The following is a 23,505-nucleotide window of genomic DNA, read 5'->3' on the forward strand; positions in this document are numbered from 1 at the left end:
ATAAGATCACCTCTCAGCCTCCAACTCTCCACGGAAAATAGTCCCAGTCTATTAAGCCTTTTCCAATAGCTCAAACCGTCCAACCCTGGCAAAGTCCTTGTAAATATTTTCTGAACCCTTTCAAGTTTCTCAACATTATTCCAAGAACGGGGAGATTGGAACTGAAAACAGAATTCCAGAAGTGCCTTAATCAGTGCCCTGTCCAGCCACAATATGACGTCACAACAGCTGCATTCAATGCACTGACCAATAACGGGGGGGGGGGGTACCAAATGCTGCATTCACTACCCCGCTTACCTGTGACTCTACTTTCAAGGAACTATGAACCTGCACTCCAAGGTCTCTTTGTAATGCAATGTTCCCCAGGACTTTACCATTAAGTGTATAAGTCCTGCCCTGATTTGCCTTTCCAAAATACAATAGCTCACATTTATCTAATTGAACTCCGTCTGCCATTCCTCGCCCCAGTGGCCTATCTGATCAAGATCCTGTTGTATTCTGAACTAATCTTCTTCACTGTCTACGACACCTCCAATTTTGGTGTCTTCTGTAAACCTACTGACCATACCTCATATAGTCACATCCAAGTCATTTATTTAAGGGCCCAATATCCATCCTTGCAGCACATTGCTCCTCACAGGCCTCCAGTCCGCAAAACAACCCTCCATCATCATCCTCTGTCTCCTACCTTCAAGACAGTTTTGCAATGGCTTGCTCTCCCTGCATGCCATGTTATCTCACCCTGCTAACCAGTCTGCTTTGTGGAACCTTGTTGAATGTCCATATAAACAACATTCACCGCCTGGCTTCATCAATTTTCTTTGTCACTTCAAAACATTCAGTCAAGTTAGTGAGACACAATTGTGCATGTACAAAGCCACATTGACTCTCCCTGTCATTCCTTATCTTTCCAAAATAGATGGATATCCTGTCCCTCAGAATCCCTTCCAACAACCTGGCTGCCACTGACTTCAGGCTCACTGTTCTCTTGTTCCATGGCCTCTCCTTACCACCTTTTAAAAATAATGGCACCTCACCTGTCGCTATCTACGATACAAATACCTCAGGAGAGCTGAAAATGTGTTGCTGGAAAAGCGCAGCAGGTCAGGCAGCATCCAGGGAACAGGAGAATCAATGTTTCGGGCATAAGCCCTTCTTCAGGAAGGGCTTATGCCCGAAACGTCGATTCTCCTGTTCCCTGGATGCTGCCTGACCTACTGCGCTTTTCCAGCAAAACATTTTCAGCTCTGATCTGCAGCATCTGCAGACCTCACTTTTACCTCAGAAGAGGCCCAACAATCACTTCACTAGATTTCCAGAAAGTTCCAGAATACACCTGATCATTTTCCCGGGCTTTATCCACCATGATGCGATTTAAGACATCCAGTACCACCTCCTCTGTAACATGGACACTTTTCAAGTTATCACTGTTTATTTCTCCAAACTCTCGAGCTTCCATATACTTCTCCAGTAAAATTGACGTGAAATATTTGCATATCTTTCGCACTTCCTGTGGTTCCATAGACAGCCTTGTTGACCTTTGAGGGGTCCTATTCTCTGGTCCAGCTAATCTTTTGTCTGTGATATATTTGTTTAATCTCTTTGGATTCTATTCCAGGACATCCCAGAAAGGCCTACTTCACGGACCGTAAATTTCGTCTGACTTGTTCAACACATACCCTCCACTTCCCGCACCTCCGCCTTTACCCCACCCCTCCAGCCACAATAAAGAATATAACCCTGCAGTCTTCACCTTCCACCCCACTAATCTCCCGATACAGCACATTAACCTCTGTCATTTCTGCTACCTAAAGTCAGACCCCACCACCAGAGACATATTTCCCTCCCCACCTTTATCTGCGTTCCGCAGAGACCATTCCCGCTGTGCCTTCCTTGTTCGGTCCACACCCTCCCACCAACCCACGCTCCACATCCTTGACCCTCCCTTGCCGCCATGGGAGATGTAAAGCATGCGGCCACACCTCCCTCTGACATCTGTCCAAATTCCCAAAAGGATCTTTTCACATCAGGCAGAGATTTGCCTGCACATCTCAAAACCTCATATACTGCATCTAGACACTATGGGAAGAAGGGCTTATGCCAGAAACGTCGATTCTCCTGTTCCTTGGATGCTGCCTGATCTGCTGCGCTTTTCCAGCAACACATTTTCAGCACTGGGGAGAATGTGCCAACTCCAACAAAGACAGTTTCCCAAGGCTGGAATCAAACCCAGGTCCCTGGTGCTGAGGAAGCAGTGCTAACCACTGAGCCACAATACTCTGGGATCTTTGGTGCTGATGCGCTGACCACTGATACCTCAGTCACCCACCCTGCCTCATTTCCTAAGAGGCAGTGATGACGGAGTGAAATTATCGCTAGACAGTTAATCCAGAGACCCAGATAAGGTTCTGGGGACCCGGGTTTGAATCCCATCACGGCAGATTTTGGAACGTGAATTCAATAAATATCTGGAAAAAATAATCTAGTGACGACAAGGATTCCACTGTCAATTGTTGGAAAACCCATCTGGTTCACTAATGATCTTTAGGAAAGGAAAATGCCATCCTTACCTGGTCTGGTCTGCATGGGATTCCAGACCTATAGCAACGTGGTTGACTCTTAACTGCCCTCTGGGTAAACGCAGCAATAAATGCTGGCCGAGCCAGTGACAGCCTCATCCTGTGAATGAATAAAGAAAACAGATCAGGTTTTGTTCCTTCTCTAGTAGGTACATCCTACAAACTGAATCTGAAATGTTCTCGTACACACTGAACAAATACCTTTCCATCCAAGCCCTTAACACTACAGCACTCCGAGGCTATGTTGGTAAAGTTAAAAACACTTATCATTGCATCCATAATATTCTTACAGATAACTGAAGTCTCCTGGTAAAATTGTGTCTCAATTCCCCGCTGACTATTGGGAGAGAGTCTATAATACAATCCCAGTAAGATGGTCATCCCTTTCTTATTTCTCAGTACCAACCAAATAACTTGCCTGGATGTACTCCCAGGAATATCCTCCCGAAGCCCAGCCATAATGTTATCCCTAATCAAAAACACCTCTCCCCCTGCTCTGTTGCCCCCTTTCTATCCTTGCTATAGCATCTATACCCTGGAACATTAAGCTGCCAGTCCTATCCATCCCTGAGTGAAGCCTCTGTAATTGCTGTAATATCCCAGTGCCATGTTCAAAACCATACCCTGAGCCCACCTGCCTGACCTGTCAGGTCTCTTGCACTGAAATAAATGCAGTGCAACTGGTCCGTCGCACCTCATTCTGTGACTTGCTCTTGCCTGCCTTGACAGTCTGATTGGTGAACAGTACCAGCCTCAGACTCACCTCTTTTCTCACTATCTCTTTAGGATTACCCCGACTCCCTCACTGGTTTAATGCCTCCCGAGTGGCACTAGCAAATCTCCCTGCTCGTCAGGACCCCATGCTTTCCCCTTCCTATGCCATTGGTACCAATGTACAATGACCTCCCACTGGTTATTTTCCCTTTTGAAAATACTCTGCTCCCTCAGAGACATCCTTGACACTGGCACCAGGACAGCACCACCCCATTCTGATGTCTCACTGTCAGCTGCAGAAACGGCAGACTGTGCCCCTGACTGGAGAGTCCCCTATCACCATCGATCGTGTGGAACTGGATATACCTCATATTATGTTAGAAGCCAGTCTCAGTACCAGTAACTTGACTGTCAGTGCTACATTCCCCTGAAAGTCTATGACCACCTACATTTTCCAAAACAGTATACTTGTCTGAGATGGGGATAGCAACAGGAGGCTCCTGCAGTACTGACCTACCCCTCCTAGCTTTCCTGGCGGTAACCCATCTACCTGACTGTATCTGCAGTATCCTGCATTCCTGACACTGCCACCTATAACACCCCCCGGCTCCTGTCAATTCCTCACTGTCTTTAATCACTCCTCCACCAATCCATGCGATCCAAAAGGATTTGCAATCACACTTGCTACAGACATAATCATCAGGATCATTGAAACTCTCCCTAATCTCCCACATCCGACAGGAAAAGCCACTCTACAACAGGCCATCTCTCCGCCTTAACAATCTACAGACCAAAACAAAGAGACAGCCTTACTGCTCGAAAAATACTGCCCGAGAATAACTTAATGCTTATGTTTCATATCTTAAACATTTAATCAAGAGACCCTAAGACATTAAAAAGAAATCCTCACCTTACTCACTATTGTAGATTGAATAAAATAAAACCGACTAAGATTGATATTTGAAGAGACTGAAACTCACTGAGCTGATCCCCGGCTCGGAGTACATCCAAGGGCGAGGTCTCTCGGAGGGCAGCTGTGAAATGTCACTGTTTCTCTTCTCTGCCCACTCCATTTCCAGAGAGGTTTTTAACTTCACAGCAAGTCAGCTCAGAGAGGTCACTGCTTGGTTTTACTCACTGGGGTTGCCTTTGCTGCCCAGACCAGTATTTATTGGCCACCTTTACTTGTCTTGGAGAAAGTGGTGGTGAACCGCCTCCCTGAAATGCTGCAGTCCATGTACACCACATTGATGTTTGGAAAACAGTTACCCTCTGGCCCCACAACCCTCCCTGTCTTTGTAATCCCCCACCGGCTTCAGAAATTACATGTCCGTGGCATAAGATTTTTATTTGGATTCATTTTTCTTTAATAAACCTCCCCCCCCCCCCAAAAAAGTGAAATATTTGGCCCCAAACAAATTTCTGTTGATTGACCTTTCGGAGAGGCTGACACATGGACGTTGCAGTATTTTATCTCACATTGTACACGTAGAATGATGGAACTTTCTTTTAAACATTGCTAAAGAGGGAGGCAATGGCTTAATGGTATTCCTGCCAGATGTACAGTGTTCCGAGCATTCGGGATAGAATCCCCAACATGGCTGATGGCAGCATCGGAATTCAATACAATCTCGAATGAAAAGGCGAATGTTGACCATGATTGTTGATTGTTAGAAAACCCATCTGGTTCACTAATATCCTGTAGGGAAGGAAACGGTCATCCTCACCTGATCTGGCCAACATGTGACTCCAGACCCACAGCAATGTGGTTAACTCTCAACTGCCCTCAGGAAAAATACTTTACAAACTGTTAACAAATACTCCGCACTTAAAAACTGGCTGTTCACTTTGGGACCATGTGAATATCTGAACGGCCTGAACTAAAACTGAGTTTCAGCTTCACCTTCTCCCTGTCTCACATCAGTCTGTTTACACCCAACTCCAAAACAATCTCATTGAGCCAAGCAGCCCTCACAGTGCAGCTCTGTCATTTTCATTGTCTGCTCATACCAACATTGCCCTCAGCCTCCTGTACTGTTCCAATGCATCTCAATGGGAGCTCAGGGACAGCACCTCATCTTTCAATTCAGCCCTTTGTAACCCCAGAGTCAACGTGGACCTCAGCAGTTTCTGAATGAACAGACAGTTGTCAGAAGCTGGAACATTCCACCTGAAAAGGTATTGGAATTTGAGTCCAAAAGGATTTTTAATGGGAAGTTTGCAGGTAATTGAAAACATGAAGTTTACAGGTTAACATCATGAAGTGGGTGGTTGGGTCTAAATCTGAGAGTTCTTACAAAGAGACGAGGTGTAATTTGGATAAATCTGTGCTCCCTCTCAGGCCAATATCTCCTTCCTCAGTTGCAGGGCCCAGAACAGAGCACACACCCAAAGGGTGATCCAACCACGAATTTGTACATCTTTCTGCTTAACAAAAATATTGGAGATATCTTCCCACAAACAGAACAGACAAACCTTTCTCCTTCCACAGTTAAATGCCAATGATATTCAGATCCTGATGACTCCATTGACTGTAAAAACTTGCTTTTGAGATCCCAGCCTCAATTATTCTGATTTAATATCCTATGAAATGAATTCACAAAACAAAACTCACAGTCAGTACAGGAAGAATTAAAGACATACTTTTTTTCTTGGTATGTGCTTGATGTGTAAATGCCTCTCCAAGTTGCACCCCCCACCCCCTCCATCCTAGGCACATGCGCCTCACAGTACCTTACCCCCAATAAAAATGGCGGCCATATCCCAGAACATTTCACCGCCTGAGGGCCGCAGCCATTTTCCCATCTGCTGCAAACGCAGGATTAAGAGTTTCTAATTCAGACTTACGAACCGCACAGAGTGTAATTAAAACTTCCCATTCTAAAGTGACTCATTATCTCCCGGTCTCTGAGGCCACTCTCCCCTTCCCTATTTGCGTCTCCCACATTCACCAACGGCCGAGTCACGTGGCACTGCATTGGCTGGGTTACTGGTGACGTGTCATCCCACTGGCCACGCCCCTCATTCACTCCCATTGTTTGGATGACCAGCTGGTTCCACATGGTCCACCAGTCCCACCACCTTTTCCTATTGGTCCGAAGCTTCCACCAATCAGCTGGACCGCATTGTGAGGTCAGTGGTGGGATCCTCCCCCTGTCTGAATCACACCCAGAAGGTGTCAATCAGGAACAACAGCAGAAGGTGCAGGAAAAGCTCAGCAGGTCTGGCAGCATCTGGGAACAGAAATCTGTCCAGTGGCCCTTCCTCAGAACCGATGGGAGCTGGGAAAATTAGAATCCTGACAGTTTGGAAATAGGCCACTCGGCCCAAAAAGTCCACAGCATCCCTCCAAAGGGTATCCCACCCAGACCCATTCCCCTACCCTATTACTATATATTTCTCCTGACTAATGCCCCTAACCTACACATCCCTGAGCATTATGGGAAATTTAGCTTGGCTAATTCAACTAACCTGCAGATCTTTGTACTGCAGGAGATAGGGGTTAAAGAGTAAATAATAGGGAGGGACAGAATCCAAAGAGAGACCGGACCATTTGGAAAGACAAAGGAGTGGATTACGTTCTGGCTGGGAGGGTGCATAGATGTTAATGGTGGGGACAGGAACCTGTGTCTGGCAGCATCTCAGTGGAGGTGGCAGAAATGACAACTGATGATCTACGTTCTGCTGCAAAAACAGACCCCGAGCTTCCAGCTGCCTGCTACTTTAAACACACGAGCCTGTTCCCTGGCCAACATCTCTATCTCATGCTTACTGCTGTGTCCCAGTGAAGCCAGAACATACCAAATGGCCCCGTATTTCGAGGAATGCAATTTCCCCTCCCATGTGGTCAATACCATCCAATGTGTCTCCTCCACTTCCTGCACCTCTGCCTTTGAAACCCACACCTCCAACTGCAACAAGGATAGAACCCCCACGTCCCCCCACCAAGTCCTTACCTTCCACCCTGATACAACACATCATTCTCTGCCATTTCCACCACCAACAATCAGACCGCACCACCAGATTAAGGGGTTTGACAGAATAAATACTGATGTGTCTGAGGGTAAATACTGAGAGGGGAGTCTGAAACCAGATTCTGAGCCAGTCACAGAATCAAAGGTTCTGCTTTGGGTTCGTCAAGTTTAAGGCAACACAGACACGGACAAGGGGTTTCAGTCGCAATGGAGCTGGGGTGAGGAGGAGATAAGCAACGGTTTAGAGATTGGAATTCCTGATGTTTGGGATTGTGTAGATGTCTAATCAGAAGGTCAGCTTCACGTCAGTTATAACAGCAGTATTGTGAAGAGTCTAGTTCTGCTGCATAGTTCCCAGTGAGAGGGAGAGGCTCAGCAGTTAGGGAAAGGAATTTGTAAGCCAACGGGTTTAACCATTACAATGTTTCATTGGAGGGAACTGCACCTAATCGAGTAGTGGGAGCGTGGTAAGCAGTTTGATAACTGAGTAACAGTGGAGTAATGGAGAGGGATGATGGGGAGGGAGAGCTGGGCATCGTCAGTGTACATGTGAAACCCAACATGGTACTTTTGCACAATGTCACCTCCTGGCAGTATGTAGGTGAGATACAGGAGGGGCCAAGGATAGATCCACGGGGGACACCAAATGCAAGGAATTCAGAAAGGAAAGGGAGAGTGGAGATGGAGCAGGATTTTCCAACAACCGTGAGGTCAAATGTCAGTTTTTCACAGAATGGGAGAGAAGGACATAACCAGAAAAGACAGAACAAGGAACAATGTCAGTGAATCGGTGAGGGGGACTGATGTGGAGGAGGAGAAAAGAGAGTTGGAAAGTCTATGGTTTAGTGAGATTAGTGTAAAGGGTCAAGATGAGCTCTGATAAGGCTTGACATGAGATGAGATTGGAGATAGATGTAGGTTTGGACAAAAACCAGGAACACCACATGAAGCAGTTTGACTCAGTGGGCTAGTGGGAGGGAGGGAAGCAGCAGATCGGATTCTCTGTCTTAGTGACAGAGAAACTCCATGTGCTCCAAACTCTTGTTGTTGGAGAGAAGGATGGAGGAGACAGGAGGATGGACAGTGCTTACAAAGAAACAAAACCTGGGTAAGTGATATATAAAGTGAGTGAACAAACCTAATGTATATAAATTTTATCCAAAATATTAAAACAAACGACTGAAGTCCTGGTTCGAATCCCATCTTGGCAGATGGTGGAATCGGAATTCAAGAAAAAAATAACTGGAATTAGGAATCTCCTGATCTCCATGGAATCATTGTCAATGGCGAAAAAAGTCCTGCCAACCTGACAGTGACCCAGCCAGCTACTCACTGTATTAATCACTGCAAAGTCTCAACACAGGAATGAAACTGGATGGACCACTCGGCATCTAAGAAGGCACCATTTAATACAACCACAGAATCAGCCCTCTCGATGGTGCAATGTCTTTCAGACTAACATCTGGATTTTGGTACCAAAATGTGCAGAGCTGTCTCACAGACCAATCAAGGAACAGCCTGACATAGTCACTCATGAAATCAACCCTTACAGACAATGACCAGACACCACCATCACCATCCCAAGATAATGAAATTGTGGTGATGGAAAAGCGCAACAGGTCAGGCAGCATCCGAGGAGAAGGAGAATCGATGTTTCGAGCCTAAGCCCTTCATCAGCCTGACCTGCTGTGCTTTTCCAGCACCAGACTCTTGACTCTGATCTCCAGCATCTGCAGTCTTCACTTGCTCCTGAAATCTCTGGATATGTCCTGCCCCACAGGCCAGGCAGAGATCGTGGCACAGACAGGGAGGATTTGCCCTGGGAGTACTCAACATTCACTCCGGACACCAGGAAGTCTCACGGCTCCTGCTAATTACCACATCCCCTCCTCCCTTGGCTGACGGATCAGTTCTCCTTCATGTTGAACAACATTTGAAGGAAGCACTGAGGCAATAAAATGGTGTCAAACGTACTCTGGGTACAGGATTTCAATGTCCACAATCGAAACTAACTCTGCAACATAATTACTGACTGCGCTGGCCAGGTCCTGAAGGACATAGCTGCTCAACTGAGTCTGCAGTGGGTGGTGAGGGAACCAACAAGAGGGAAAAACATACTTGATCTCATTGTTATGAATTGACCAGCTGCAGATACATCTGGCCATGACAGTATCAGTAAGAGCGACCATCACACATTTCCTTTGGAGACAAAGTCTTGCCTTAAAGTTGAGAAAAAACTCCATTGTGTTGAGTGACACTATCACCGTTCTAAATGGGACAGACTTCGAAGAGATGTAGGGTCTCAAACTGGGTATCTATGAGGCACTGTGGGACATCAACAGCAGCAGAACTGTACTCCAGCACAATCTGTAATCTCATGGGTTTGTAAATCCTGCTCTCAACGATCACAATGGACAGGAAAGGAGGGCATGCCAAGAGCAGCACCAGACAGACTTAAAAATGAAGTGCCAACCTGGTGAAGCTATCAAACAGAACTACCTGCATCAAACAGCATCAGCAGCAATCTGCAGCCAGAAGTGCAAAGTGGGATGATCCATCTCAGCCTTCTCCAGTGGTTTCTAACATCACAGATGTGAGTTTTAAGCCAGTTCGGTTGAGTTTGAATAACATCAAGAAATGGTTAAGTAGTGCAAAGGCTACGGGCCCTGCTAACATTCTGGCAATAATACTGATGGCTTGTGCTCCAGAACTTGCCACCCACCAAGTCACATATCGCTCCAGCACTGGCATCTACCGACAATGTGGAACATTGCCCAGGGATGTTCAACACAAAAACACAGGGCAATCCAACCCAGGCAATTTCCCTCTATCAGTCCACACTCGATCAGCAGTAAAGTGATGGAAAATGTCATCAACAGGGCTACCAAGCAGCAGCTGCTCAGCAACAGCCAGCTGAGCGACACTCACTTTAGACACCACCAGGGCCACTCAGCTCCCGATTGTGTTACCGTCCTGATTCACAACCTGACAACCAGCTGAATCCCAGAGGTGAGGTGAGTCTGACGGCTGAGTCCCACTCCAAGACCACAAATTCTAGCTGATTCCACCCTTGTCTCAGCTCATACACTTTCATCTATCTTGTGTTATCTCCAGACTTCAATATCCAAACATACTCCTGGCCAGCTTCCCACATTCAACCTCCCTGTAATCTAAAGAAAAACTAAATCTCTGCTGCCCAAGTACTCCCTCGTACCAAAACTTGTTGATCCATCAAAAGGCTCCTATTCATAATCAACAACATAGAGCCACAGAGATGGACAGCATGGAAACAGACCCTTCAATCCAACCCATCCATTCCGACTAGATTGAGTTGGGATATCTGGTCTCACCTGCCAGCATCCAGCCGACATTCTTCAATTTAAAACTCTCACCCTTGATTTAATTCCTGATTGTGATCATCCCGAGCTCGCTGCATCTCACACCCTTTGAGACCTCAACAACCCATTCTGTTCGAGACTCCCAATGATCTGTTAGTGACTCCCAATGATCTGTTAATTCATTACTTCACCTGTGTGGCTGCTTTTACAGTTGCCAAAGCAGCAAGGTTTGAAATTCGCAGCTAAAACCTCTCAGGTCTGCTTTCCTCCTTTAAGACATTCCTCAAAACCTGCTTTTTGGCAATGCTTTTGGTCACCTGACCTAATATCTCCATCTCTGGCCTTATGTTTAAAATTCTCAATAATATTTTTTGTGCAATTATAAGCATGATAATAAAAATACAAACTGTTGTTGATTTGGACATTATCTTCAGATCTTTATTGTTACTGAATGAATACTCTATAATGCCACTTACCCAACCACATTGTAGGAGCACCTTCACCACACAAACTGCAGCTGTACAAGAAAGTCAAACATCACCCTGTCCCCAGGCAACAGGGTTTTGGTATTAATCACTGGTATCTGTGGAAGGAGAAACACAGTTGATGTTTCAAGGAGTGCAAAATGGATTACAGGGAATGAAAATGGTGCAGAATGAGATAGTCAGAAATGGAAGGAAGATACACTTGCTTATTGGAAAAAGAAATTCTTGACTGTTAAAGATTTTCCAGAAAATATTGATAAGCAGCAGGTGGTCAGGGGCTGGGCGGCAGTGAAAAATTAACTTCCAAAAATGTCTGTAAAAATAATAGTAAAATACCAAACAGACCAGAAATACACCCATTGTTCGATACTGACGAAGCTAGATATTGACAAAGTGGTCGCATGAGGGAGCCCAGAGATGAAGCAGAGCTGTATAAGCTGTTATGATCCCACAGTCATAGAGATGTATAGCACCGACACAGACCGTTCGGTCTAACTCATCCTTGCCAAACAGATATCGAACCGAGTCTATTCCCATTTGCCAGCACTTGGCCCATTGTAAACGCTTCCTAATCATATCATGTGTCTATTTAGATGCCTTTAACATGTTGTAATTGTACTAGCCTCCACCACTTCCTCTGGCAGCTCATTCCACCCACTCCATGTAAGAGTTGTCCTTTAGGTCCCTTTGAAATTTTATCCGTTCACCCTAAATGCCCTCTACTTCTAGACACTCCTACTCCAGGGAAAACACCTTGTTCATTTACTCTATTCATGCCCCTCATGATTGTATAAACCTCCATAACACCACCACTCAGCCTATGGCACTCCAGGGAAAACAGTCCCAGCCTTTTATGCCTCACCCTACAGCTCAAATCCTCCAACACGAACAACATCCTTGTAATTCTTTTTTGAAACCTTTCAAGTTTCACAGAACCCTTCTGATAGGAGACAGGCCAGAACTGCACACAATATTCCAAAAGTGGCCTAACAAATGTCCTGTACAGAAACATGACCTCCCACATCCTATACTCAATGCTCGAACCAATAAAGGAAAATATACTGAACACCTTCTTCATCATCTGCAAATGACTTGCAAGGACTATGAACCTGCAGTCAAGGTCTCTTTGTTCTGCAAACGTCTCCAGGGCCTTGCCATTCAGTGTATAAGTCCTGCCCTGATTTGCTTTTCCAAACTGCAGCACCTAACATTTATCTAAATTAACCCCCATCTGATCAATATCTTATTGTAATCTGAGGTAACCTTCTTCATTATCCACAATACCTCAAATTTTGTATGACCTGCAAACTCACTTACAATACCAAATCATTTAAATGAATGACGAAACAAATCCAGAAATAAACATCCATTTCTCTGAGTTTGAATGTGCTCTGTGTAGATCCTGCCCAATGACTCTGTACCAGAGAAAGGCTGCACCTGCGCCTGGCTGCACCTTGCCCCCTACAAAGCTGGCGGCTCCGCACGGGTCCAGTGAATTCTTGCCCCGAATAAAGATCGTGGCGGTCACTCCTGCCTGTAGCCACACTGAGGCAATTCCCCGTTTACTGAAAACGCGAGACTGGGACGTTCAACTTTGTGTTTTCCGACGTGCACATTTTGTTTGTAAAACCTCTCCACTCATACAGAATCTCTCTCACCTCCTGCGGTTCCACAGACAGCCTTGATGATTTTTGCGGGTACCTATTCTCTGCCTGGTTACTCGTTTGTCCTTAGTGTATTTGTACAATCACTTTGGATTCTCCTTAAACCTATTTCCTAAAGCTATCTCATGTCCCCTTTTTGCCCTCCTGGTTTACCTTGAGTACACTCCTACTGTCCCTTTACTCCTCTAGGGATTCACACAAAACAGCTCTCTGTACCTGCCATATCCCTCCTTCATTTTCTCGACCAGGCCCTCAATTTCTTTCGTCAGGCAGCACTCTTTACACCTACCAGCCTTGGCCTTAACAGGAACATACCGTCTATATACTCTCATTGTCGCAGGTCTATGGAAGCAATGGCAGATGAGGATACAGAAGCAATCATTCTCAGTAAAGAGGTAATGTTGGAAAGATAACAGCCTAAAGGTAGATGGGTCTCCTGGCCCTGATGGAATGCATCCCAGGGACTAAAAGAGATGTTGGGGGGGGGGTGGGGGGGGGGAGAGAATAACAAATAGACCTCGTGATAATTCACTAAAATTTGTTGGATGTCTGGTTTTGACAGACTGGAAGCTGCCAATGTGGTGCCACTATTTTTCAAAAAGGATCCGTTAGCTTAACTTCTGTAGTGGAGAAAATGCTTGAACCTCTCAAGGAAGTAGTGGTGAGATATCTGGGTAGAAATTGTCTCATTGAGCAGACACAGCATGGATTCATGAACGGCAGGTCACGTTTAACGCGTTTACTAGAATTACTTGAGGATACGATGAGTGCGTTGGACAAGGGGGACTCGGTGGATGCGGTGTACCTGGATTTCCAGAAGGCATTTGATAAGTTGTCACATAAAAGGCTGCTGAATAAGGTAAAGATGCATGGAATTATGGGTAATTATCATGGATACAGGATCGGTTAACCAACAAAAAGTAAAGAATGGGGATAAATGGGTGTTTGGATTTGTGTTGGCACTACAACTGTTTGCAATTTACACAAATGTTTTGGAGTTGAGGACCAAGTGTACGGTGTCAGAGTTCACATTTGATACAAAGATGAGGTAGAGCAATGTGTGCAGAGACCACTGTCAGTATGCACAGGGATACAGATCAGTTATGTGGGTGGGTAAGGGTCTGGCAGATGGAGTTCAATGTTGGGATATGTGGGGTCATCCATTTTGGTCAGACTAACAGCAAACTGGATGATGAAATGGTGAAAACATGCAGCAGGCTGCTGTACAGAGGGAGCTGGGTGTCCTTGTGCATGAATCACAGGAAGTTGGTTTGCAGGTGCAGCAGGTAATTAAGGCAGTGAAGGGAATATTGTCCTTCCTTGCTAGAGGGATGGTGATGCTGCAGCTGTACAGGGGGCTGGGGAGGCCACACCTGGAGTACTGTGTACAGGTTTGGTCTCCTTACTTCAGCAAGGATGTACTGGCACTGGAGGGAGTACAGAGGAGGTTCACTAGTTTGAGTTAGGAGTTGAGGATTGGTGCATGTGGAGAGATTGAGAAAACTGGTTCTATAGTCATTGTAATTTAGAAGAATGGGAGATTGGATAGGAAACAATAAAATTATGAAGGGAGTAGATAAGACAGAAGCAGGGAGGCTATTTCCACTGGGGGTGGGTCAAACTACAGAGCATTACCTCAAAATAAGGGGGAGCGGATTTAGAACTGAGCTCAGGAGGAAGTTCTTCAGCTAAAGGGTTGTGAATCTGTGGAATTCCCTGCCGAGTGCAGCATTTGACGTTATCAACTTGAATGCCTTTAAGACAAAATGTAGATTTGTGAACAGGAAAGGAAGTAAAGGTTATGGTGAGAGATCAGGAAAGTGGAGCGGAGGCCATGAGAAGCTCAGCCCTGATCTTGTTGAATGGCAGAGCAGGCTTGAGGGGCCAGATGAAAGTTCTTGCCTTGTGCTATCAAAATTGGCCTTTGTCCAATTCAGATCCTTAACTTTTAGATCTGGTATATTATTTTCTGTAACTATTTGTAAATCTTGTCTGAACTCTTTCAAGATTCAAAACATCCTTTCCAGAACAGGGAATTTCGAACTTAAAACATAATTCCTGAAATGAGCTTAATCAATGTCCTGTCCAACCACAATTTGACGTCCCAGCTTCTGTACTCAATGCAGTGACCAATAAATATAAGCATACCAAACACCACCTTCACTAGTCTGCCTACCTGCGACTCTACTTTCAAGGAACAATGAACCTGCACTCCATGGTCTCTATGTTCAGCAACATTCCCAAGGACTTTACCATTAAGTGTACAAGTCCTGCTCTGATTTGCCTTTCCAAAATCCAACAGCTTACATTTGTCTAAATTGAACCCAGTCTGCCATTCCTCGCTCCAATGGCCCATCTGGTCAAGATACTGTTGCATTCTGAACTTGTCCACTTCTTCATTGTCCACTACACCTCCAATTTTGGTGTCTTCTGTAAACCCACTGACCATATCTCATATTCACATCCAAGTCATTTATTTAAGGACCCAATATCCATTCCTGCAGGACAATGCTGCTCACAGGCCTCCAGTCCGCAAAGCAACCCTCCATCACCACCCTCTGCCTCCTACCTTCAAGCCAGTTTTGTATCCAAATGGCTAGTTCTCCCGCCATTTCATGTTGTTATCTAACCTTGCTAACCAGTCTGCTTTGTGGAACATCGTTCATTGTCCACATAGACAACGTCCACAGTCTGCCTTCATCAATCATCTTTGTCACATCTTCAAAAAAACTCAATCAAGTTAGAGAGAGAGAATTTCCCACACATAAAGCCATGTTAGCTATCCCTAATCAATCCTCGTCTTTCCAAATACATGTAAATCCTGTCCCTCCGAATCCCTTCCAACAACTTACCGACCACTGACGTTAGGTTGACTGTTCTCTTGTTCCCTAGCCTTTCCTTAGCACCTTTTTTAAATAATGGCACCCATCTTCCAGCACCTCACCTGTCACAAACAATGATATAAATACCTCAGGGAGGGGCACTGCCATCACCTTCCTAGCTTCCCACAAATTTCTGGGATACATCTGATCAGGTCCCAGGGATTTATCAACCTTGCTACTGTTTAAGACATCCACTACTTCCTCCTCTGTAATCTAGACACTTTTCAAGTGATCACTATTTATTTCTCCAAACTCTCTAGAATAGAATAGCATAGTATTTCTCCCACCTCCTGTTGTTCCATAGATGGCCTTGTTGATCTTTAAGAATTCCTATTCTCCGTCTGGTTATTATTTTATCCTTAATGTATTTGTAGAATCTCTTTGGATTCTCCTTAAAAACTATTTCCTAGAGATATTTCAAGTCCCCTTTTTGCTCTCCTGATTACCCTCGAGTATATTCCTGTAAAAACGTGATCCTGTACTCCCAATTCCTCTGCCTCTGTCATATCTGCTCCAGGCAGAAGCAATTCCACTCCAGGACATCCCAGAAAGGTTTCCTCTTTCAAGGACCGGATTTCCCTCCCACTTGATCAACGATACACTCCAACGCATATCCTCCACTTCCTGTACCTCCGCCTTCCCCCCACCCCTCCAACCACAATAAGAATATAATCCCCCGGTCCTCACCTGCCACCCACTAATCTCCATGAACCTCTGCTATGTCCGCTACCTACAGTCAGACCCCACTACCAGGGATATATCTCCCTCCCCAGCCCTTTCTATCTTCCGCAGAGACCATGGGATCTTTGGTGCTGATGTGCTGCCCTACGGATACCTCAGTCACTCATCCTGCCAAATGGCCTCGTGAGATTATCACTAGATGGATAATCCAGACACCCAGATAACATTCTGGGGCCCAGGGTTTGGATACCATCACGGCAGAGAGTGGATATGAATTCAATAAAAATTTGGAAGTAAGAATCTATTAAAGACCATGAATCCATTGTTGATTATTGCGAAAAAAAATCTCATCAGATTCGCTAATATCCTTCAGGGAAGGAATCTGCCATCCTTACCTGGTCTGGCCTACATGTGACTCCAGACCCACAGCAATGTGGCTGACTCTTTACTGCCCTTTGGGCCCAGCCAGTGACACCCTCATCCTGTGAATGAATAACAAAGAAGGTCAAGTCTTGTACACAACCATACTATTCTTACAGAGAAGTGATCTCTTAGTAAATTTGCTTTTCAACTCCCTGCTGACTATTGGGGAAGTGGGGGGTCAATAGTACCATCCCAATAAGGAGATCATCCCTTTCTTATTTCTCAGTTCCACCTGTATCACCTGCCTGGATGTACTCCCAGGAATACCCTCTTGAAGCCCAGCTGTAATGTTATCCCTAATCAAAAATATCTCTCCCTTTGCTCTGTTGCCCCCTTTCGATCTTTGCTGTAGCATCTATACACTGGAACATTAAGCTGCTGGTCCTCTCCATCATGAACTCATACCTCTGTAATTGCTATAATATCCCAGTGCCATGTTCAAAACCATATCCTGAGCTCCTCTGCCCGACCTATCGGGCCTCCTGCATTGAAATAAATGCAGTGTAACTGCTCATTCTGTGCCTTGCCCTTGTCTGCCTTGACTGTTAAACGTCTGAACTGTACCAGCGTCAGACTTAGCTCTTCCTCACTCTCTCTCTGGTTTTACCCACATTCCTTCACTGGTTTAATGCCTCCTGAATAGCACGAGCAACTGTTCCCTTCCAGTGCAGGTACAATCCATCCTTCTGATGGAGGTCAATTCTACCCCACAAGAGATTCCAATGATCCAATAATGTGAACTCTTCTATTCCTATGTCATTGGTACCAATAAACAACAGCCTCCCCTCAAAATGGTTATTCTCCCCTTTAAGAATATTCAGCTCCCTCTCTGAGACATCCTTATACAAAAATTACACATTCGAATAATAAACCTTACACTCATCACGTCATCATAAAAGGATTACATGACACATTGAAGGTTTGGGGAGACCTTTTGCGAGAATGCGATGATTCAAAGGAGAATTTTTAAGCAGCAAATGGGATTTATCTGGAACACAATGCGAATATCCAGATCCTGATATACTGAGTAATTCAATCAGAGTTTGGCAGAATATTTACTGAGATTACCATCTGAATGTCCACCTGTAATATCCTGCAATACAAGTTTATAAAATCTGTCACTACCAGTTCAAGTTAGAAACCCACACCATTCCCTCCTTATGGCCCAGGATGACTGTACATATTACCCTCGAGGACATCAGCAGTCAACTCAGGGGGAAATCTGTGGGTTTCTAGGAGATTCCAACTTGAGATCTCATGTGACTGAACACAGCAGTTCTTTGACAGGTTGGAGAAAATGATCCAAGCGTCAGTGAGATATGGGGAACAAGAATGACTTTCTTTTCTTTCATTCCGTGCTGCCGCTCTGCCTCATCAATAAGACATGGGTGTGAAAGGCTAATGCCTAACGATGGGCAAGTTGTCTCCATCCTGACCAATGGGTAGGAAGATCCTCTCAATCACTCCAAAGCGTATCCCTAAAAAGATAGCAACTCTGTCTGCTTCCCACTGCCCAGTGCTCCCAGTAAATGTTTGGAAGAATGGGAAGGGGGGATATCTCCTAGAAAAGGCATAACTATAAAAATGTCTAGGAGGATTATGAAAAGAGAGAGATGCACAGGAGAAGGGGGCAACAAGTTGCCAGATAGGGCGTAACTTGGAAAAGTGGGAAGTTGCTCAGTTTGGAGGAGATAATAAAAGAACAAAGTACTATTTAAATGGTGGAAACTGTAGAAAGCTGCACCACAAAGGGACCAGGGGTAATTGTTCAGGAAACACAGAAAGCTACCACACAGTTACAACAGGGAATCAGGAAGGGGAATGGAATGTTTTGATTCAAAGGTTCTCAGTACTAGAGTTTGGAATATATACCTGAGAGTAACGTGTGGAAGTGCTGGTGAGACCACCATATCTGCAGTAATGAGAGCAGTTTTGGTCCCTTTAGATAAGGAAATATGTCACTTTATTGGAGGCATTTCAGGGAAGATTCAATGAGATGATCCCTGGTTTGGAGGCATTATCTTTTAAATAAAGGCTGAAAAGGTTGGGACTCTACTCACTGGATTTTGGAGAAAGAGAGGTGATCTCATTGAGACAGTTGGGATTCTTAAGGGGTTTGACAGGATAAATACAGAGAGGATGTGTCTGAGGGTAAATACTGAGAGGGGAGTCTGAAACCAGATTCTGAGTCACGGAATCAAGGGTTCTGTTTTGGATTCAAGGTTAAGGCGACACAGACACGGGTAACGGGTTTCAGTGGCAATGGAGCTGGGGTGAGGTGGAGAAAAGCAACGTTTAAGAGACTGGAATTCCTGGTGTTGTGATTGTGTGGATGTCTGATCAGAAGGTCATCTTGGGGTCAGATATAACAGCAATATTGTGAAGAATGTAGTTCTGTCTCAGAGAGTTCCCAGTGAGAGGGAGGAGCTCAGCAGAAAGGTAAAGGGAAGGCAATGGGTTTAACCGTGACAATGTTTCATTGGAGGAAATTGCAGCTAATCGAGTAGTGGGAATGTGATAAGCAGTTTAATAACTGAGTAACAGTGGAGTAATGGAGAGGGATGATTGGGAGGGAGAGCTGGGCATCGTCAGTGTACATGTCAAACCTAACAGTGTTTTTGATGATATCACCTCCTGGCACTATGTACGTGAGATACAGAAGAGACCAAGGATAGATCGTTGAGGGACACCAAATGCAAGGAATTCAGAAAGGAAATGGAGAGTGGAGATGGAGCAGGATTTTCCAACAACGGTGAGGTCACATATTAGTTTTTCACAGAATGGGAGAGAAGGACATAACCAGAAAAGACCAACAGACAGAACAAGGAACAATATCTATGAATTGGCGAGGGGGGGTGATGAGGCGGCAGCGGAGGAAAGAGTGTTGGAAAGTGAGTTTAGTGAGATTAGGGTAAAGGGTCAAGGTGAGCTCTGATAAGGCTTGACAAGAGATGGAGAAAGATGTAGGTTTAGGACAAAAACCAGCAACATCACCTGAGGCAGTTTGGCTCAGTGGGCTAGTGGGAGGGAGAGAAACAGCAGATCGGATTATCTCAGTCTCAGTGACAGAGAAACTCCATGTGCTCCTCACTCATTGTTGGAGGGGAAGATGGAGGAGACAGGATGATGGACAGTGTTTCACAAAGAAACAAAACTAGGGTTAGTGATATTTAAAATGAGTGAACAAACCTGATGTATTCAGCTTTTATCCAGAATATTAAAACAAATGACTGAAGTCCTGGTTCGAATCCCATCTTGGCAGATGGTGGAATCTGAATTCAAGAGAAAAAACAACGTATTAGGAATCTCCTGATCTCCATGAAACCATTGTCAATGGCGAAAAAAATCCTGCCAACCTGTCAGCGGCCCAGCCAGCTACTCACTGTACTAATCACTGCAAAGTCTCAACACAGGAATGAAACTGGATGGACCATGTGGCATCTAAGAAGGCACCAGAAATTACAACCACAGAATTAGCCCTCTCGATGGTGCAACATCCTCCTCACTAACATATGGTTTTTGGTGCCAAAATGTGGAGAGCTGTCTCACAGACTAGTCAAGGAACCGCCTGACATAGTCATACTCACGGAATCATCCCTTACAAACAATGACCGGAAACCACCATCACCATATCTAGATATCGAGAATGTGGTGCTGGAAAAGCACAACAGTCAGGCAGCATCCGAAGAGCAGGAGAATCGACGTTTGGAGCCTAAGCCCTTCATCAGCCTGACCTGCTGTGCTTTTCCAGCACCAGACTCTTGACTCTGATCTCCAGCATCTGCAGTGTTCCCTTTCTCCTGAAATCTCTGGATATGTCCTGTCCCGCCGGCAGGACAGACCAGGCAGAGGTGGTGGCACAGTGGTGTACAGACAGGGAGGATTTGCCCTAGGAGTACACAGCATTGACTCCGGAGACCAGGATGTCTCATGGCTCCTGCTGATTACCATATACTGTACTGGCTGATGAATCAGTTCTCCTTCATGTTGAACAACATTTGGAGGAAGCACTCAGGCAATAAAATGGTGTCAAACGTACTCTTGGGTACAGGATTTCAAGGTCCACAATTGAGACTAGTTCTGCAACAGAATTACTGACTGAGCTGGCCAGGTCCTAAAGGACATAGCTGCTCAACTGAGTCTGCAGCGGGTGGTGAGGGAACCAACAAGAGTGTAAAACATACTTGATCTCATTGTTATGAATTGACCAGCTGCAGATACATCTGGCCATGACAGTATCAGTAAGAGCGACCATCACACATTTCCTTTGGAGACAAAGTCTTGGCTTAAAGTTGAGAAAAACCTCCATTGTGTTGAGTGACACTATCACCGTTCTAATGGGGACAGACTTTGAATAGATGTAGGATCTCAAACTGGATATCTCTGAGGCACTGTGGGACATCAACAGCAGTAGAACTGTACTCCAGCACAATCTGTAATCTCATGGGTTTGTAAATCCCGATCTCACCCATCACAATGGACAGGAAAGGAGGGCATGCCATGAGCAGCACCAGGCAGATCTAAAAATGAAGTGCCAACCTGGTGAAGCTATCAAACGGAACTACTTGCATATCAAACAGCATCAGCAGCAAGCAACAGAGCTAAGTGATCCAACATCCAATGGAACAGATCGGAACTCTGCAGTTCTGCCACACCCAGTTGTGAACGGTGATGGACAATTAAACAACTCACTGGAGGAAGCATCACAGATATCCCCACCCTTACTGATGGAGGAGCCTCACACATCCATGCACCAGATAAGATGACAGCATCTGCAGCAATCTGCAGCCAGAAGTGCAAAGTGGGATGATCCATCTCAGCCTTCTCCAGTGGTTTCTAACATCACAGATGTGAGTTTTAAGCCAGTTCGATTCAGTTTGAATAACATCAAGAAATGGTAAAGTCGTGCAAAGGTTACGGGCCCTGCCAATATTCTGGCAATAATACTGATGGCTTGTGCTCCAGAACTTGCCACCCACCAAGCCACGTACCGCTCCAGCACTGGCATCTACCGACAATGTGGAACATTGCCCAGGGATGTTCAACACAAAAACACAGGGCAATCCAACCCAGGCAATTTCCCTCTGTCAGTCCACACTCGATCAGCAGTAAAGTGATGGAAAATGTCATCTACAGGGCTACCAAGCAGCAGCTGCTCAGCAACAGCCAGCTGAGCGACACTCATTTTAGGCTCCACCATGGCAACTCGGGTCCCGATTGTGGTACCGCCCTGATTCACAATCTGGCAACCAGCTGAATCCCAGAGGTGAGGTGAGAGTGACAGCTCAGTCCCACTCCAAGACCACTAATTCGAGCTGATTCCACCCTCCTCTCAGCTCATATACTGAAACTCTCATCCATCGTGTGTTATCTCCAGACTTCGTTTTCCAAACACACTCAGGGCCAGCTTCCCACATTCAACCTCCCTGTAATCTCAAGAAAGTCTTAATCGCTGCTTGTTGATTCATCAAAAGGCTCCTAATTAGAATCAACAGCATACAGCCATAGAGATGTACAGCAAGTAAACAGACCCTTCGGTTCAACCCATCCATGCCGACCAGATACCCCAACCCAATCTAGTCTCACCTGCCAGCACCTGGCCAATATCCCTCAATTTAAAATTCTCACACTTGATTTAATTCCTGGCTGTGATAATCCCTAAGGTATTATCCCTACTGCGAATCCTCTACAAGGATGCCTGCCTTGAAGAAGTTTTTCTCCTCTCTCTACAAGAATCTTAGGGAGTCTCTCTCCCACTGCAACTCCCAGGTCATTTCCTCTGCCCTGAAGCTCATCAACCAGGTCCTGAAACAAACCCGCTACTGCAGCCACATTTGCTTACTTGTCCGACCTGCCCAGCTCCTTTTCCACCTATCCACTCCACCCTCTCCTCCCTGACCTATCACCTTAATCTCGTCCCCCACTGACCTATTGTACTTTATCCCCACCCCCACCCTCCTCTAGCTTATCTCTCCACGCTTCAGGCTCTCTGCCTTTATTCCTGATGAAGGACTTTTGCCCGAAACGTCGATTTCGAAGCTCCTCGGATGCTGCCTGAATTGCTGTGCTCTTCCAGCACCACTGATCCAGAATGTGATAATCCCTAGCTCCCTGCACCACACACACTTTGAGACCTTGACAACCCATTTTCTTCGAGACTCCCAACCATTTGTTAATTCATTACTTCACCTGTGTGGCTATTTCTACATTTGCTGAAGCAGCATGATCTGAAATTCGCAGCCAAAACCTCACAGGTCTGCTTTCCATCTTTAAGACATCCCTCAAAACCTGCTTTTTGGCAATGCTTTTGGTCACCTGACCTAATATCTCCATCTCTGGCCTTATGTCTAAAGTTCTCAATAGTATTTTTGTGAAATTATAAGCATGATAATAAAAATACGAACTGTTGTTGATTTGGACATTATTCATTCAGCAACAGTGATGATTTGAAAATAACCTATAATGCCACTTACCCAACCACACTGTGAGAGCACCTGCACCACACAAACTGCAGCTGTGCAAGAAAGTCAAACATCATCCTCTCCACAGGCATCAGGGCTTTGGCATTAATCACTGGTATCTGTGGAAGGAGAAACACAGTTGATGTTTCAGGGAATGCAAAATGCATTACAGGGAATGAAAATGGTGCAGAATTTGATAGTCAGAAATGGAAGGAAAATACACTTGCTTATTGGAAAAAAGAATTCTTGACTGTCAAAAATATTTTAGAAAATAATGATAATAGAGCAGCACATGGTCAGGGGC

General features: G+C 45.2%; 1 long non-coding RNA gene across 3 annotated transcripts in view; it reads right to left on the reverse strand.

Moving 5' to 3' along the window:
* The window catches only part of LOC148147080 (uncharacterized), a 578,686-nt gene that overhangs the window by 13,168 nt on the left and 542,013 nt on the right, over positions 1-23,505 (reverse strand). The window contains exons 1-6 of one of the 3 annotated variants that reach the window (XR_015760239.1): positions 23,214-23,321; positions 19,930-20,012; positions 16,713-16,799; positions 11,082-11,188; positions 5,769-5,876; positions 2,571-2,679 (exon numbers count right to left, since the gene is read on the reverse strand). This is a non-coding gene — a long non-coding RNA (uncharacterized LOC148147080). Of the gene's footprint in view, positions 1-2,570; positions 2,680-5,768; positions 5,877-11,081; positions 11,189-16,712; positions 16,800-19,929; positions 20,013-23,213; positions 23,322-23,505 lie in introns of those variants that run through there. The other 2 variants (XR_015760240.1, XR_015760241.1) reach the window with 2 other exon arrangements.

This window comes from Chiloscyllium plagiosum, unplaced genomic scaffold (assembly GCF_037043375.1).
Source record: "Chiloscyllium plagiosum isolate Xiang-an unplaced genomic scaffold, Cpla_swu_hap1 HiC_scaffold_18, whole genome shotgun sequence".
NCBI classification, from domain to species: Eukaryota; Metazoa; Chordata; class Chondrichthyes; order Orectolobiformes; family Hemiscylliidae; genus Chiloscyllium; species Chiloscyllium plagiosum.